This window comes from Chrysochloris asiatica, unplaced genomic scaffold (assembly GCF_000296735.1).
Source record: "Chrysochloris asiatica unplaced genomic scaffold, ChrAsi1.0 scaffold00092, whole genome shotgun sequence".
In the NCBI taxonomy this organism is placed as follows: Eukaryota; Metazoa; Chordata; class Mammalia; order Afrosoricida; family Chrysochloridae; genus Chrysochloris; species Chrysochloris asiatica.
This window is the reverse complement of record NW_006408610.1, coordinates 5,944,236-5,946,523: the sequence shown is the minus strand read 5'-3', so window position 1 is coordinate 5,946,523 and position 2,288 is coordinate 5,944,236.

The following is a 2,288-nucleotide window of genomic DNA, read 5'->3' as shown; positions in this document are numbered from 1 at the left end:
AGAATGGCTAAGTTTAAGGGTAGCTGCATTTAACATTTTGACATATATTGCTAAGTTACCTTCCCCAGAGGTTTTAACAATTTACTTATGTGCCAAATGCTGTATCTTTACATCCCCACCAACATTGGGTATAATCAAACTTTTAAATCTTTGCCAATCTGATAGAGGTAAAATGGTACCTCATAATCTCAGTGTACTTTTCTACAATTATCTCTAGCAGTTAAAATCTTCCCTTTGGGGAGAAATTGCATCATTATTTGTGTGGCTTCCCTTCTGCAGAGCAACTTGTATGGCTCCGTTTAAAAATCCTTGTGCTAGATTGATTGTCTGAGCTCCCAGAGACCAGGAGGCAGGTTCTTTGTGAGTGTGTATTTGTCTCAGGGTCCATGTCATTGTATAGCTTGTGTACCATCTCTGTGTGTCTGGTTGTCTGATAGGATCTGAGCGCTATTGTATACAAGTTTGCAAGTGTTCACAACACTCTGGCTGTGTGAAGTAGAGACATACTCAAGATAGCGCAGACTGCCAGGGGTTTATTGTATGGCACAGAGGTTTCTCCCAGATGGGAAGAGAAGAGTTCTTGGATTTTCTGTAATTTAGAACTGTAAATTGAAGAAGAATCTGGGACAGAGGCTATCGCTCAATCTCTCCCCTCCCCTTTCTCATTATTTGTATATTTCTTCCCCCTCCCTTTTTTCCTCCAGCCCTTCCTCTTTCTCCCCCAGGGCATGGCTCCCATAAACTACCTAAGAGCCTTGGGCAGTCATTAAAGTTTGAATCTCTATGCCTCTTAGCTGAAGAGTCCATATTACCTCAAATAGGGATTCAGTTCCCCAGGGAATCAACTGCTCCGTGCAACTAAAGGAGTGGGGCAGATATTTCAGGGTCTGTTGGCAGGGGCCCATGTCTTGATTATAAGTCTCTGCTTCATCACATGCTCCATTGGGAAATGTCCAGAAGCTCAATTTGTTTGTCCATTGGCAGTGCCCTCGTTGTGTCTGGAGGAAAGGGGAGGAAGTCAGGAGACAGACCTGAATTCCAGTTTTTGTTCCGCTGCTTAATAGATCTGTGAGCAAGAGCAGCCTCATCTGTCATTGAAGGTTAGGGGTGGCCACTGGGAGCACTAAATGCGATAGTACATGTTGTTGTTAAGTGCCGTTGAGTCAGTTCTGACCCATAGCGACCCTGTATAGGGTTTCCAAGGAGCAACTGGTGAGCTTGAACCACCAACCTTATAGTTCAAACAGCTTTGCAGTCTGGTGCATTAACCCACAGCGCCATACCAGGACTCCATAATAGTACATGTGGTGGCAGTGGTTATGTGCCGTGGAGTTGGTTTCGACTCATAGCGACCCTGTACAGGGTTTCCGAGGCTGTAAATCTTTATGGGAGCAGAAAGCCTAATTTTTCTGTCGCAGAACTGCTGGTAGTTTCAAACTTCTGACCTTGCGATTAGCAGCCCGACTCGTAACCACTATACTACCAGAGCTCCTTAGAATAGGCACTGGACTACTTCAAACTCATCAGTCACTCCTTGGAAAAAACCTATATATGGTCACTATGAAATGGAACCAACTCAATGGTACTTAGCAACAACAACGACAAACAACACAGAAGTTCCTTCTCCTGAATGAAATTTGATAAGCACACATTTTAAAATGAGAATCTAAAAGAACATCCTTGGTATGGATGAATTATGCCCCCCAATATATATTTATTGTAAATCTTAACTGCTGGCATTGTGGGATAAAGCACTAGACCACAAGGTAGGTTTGAACCACAAGGTCGGTGGTTCAAACTTACCAGCTGCTCCTTGGAAACCCTATATAGTGTTGCTATGAGTCTGAATGACTTGATGGCACTTAACAACAACATACTTGTGGTAGGAGTTCTGGTGTGGTGCTGTTAGATAAGCACTGGACTGCTAACCACAAAGTGGGTGGTTGAAACCCACCAGCTGTTCCTTGAAAGTCGTATGTTGTTGTTGGGAAGTGCCATTGAATAGATTCTGACTCATATCCATCCTGTCTAGGGTTTCTGAGGAGCAGCTGGACTCCTGGAAACCCTACCTATTTGAGGGAACTTAACAACAATATAACCATGGTTAAAACATCATTGGGGTTTTTATTGTTTATGTTGTTGTTGTTGTTGTTGTCAGGTGCCATCGAGTCGGAACCGACTCATAGCGACCCCTGCACAGCAGAACGAAACAATGCTCGATCCTGGGCCAACCTCACCACCGCTGCCACCCCCGAGTCCATCAATGATGCCACCTGGCTGATCCATCT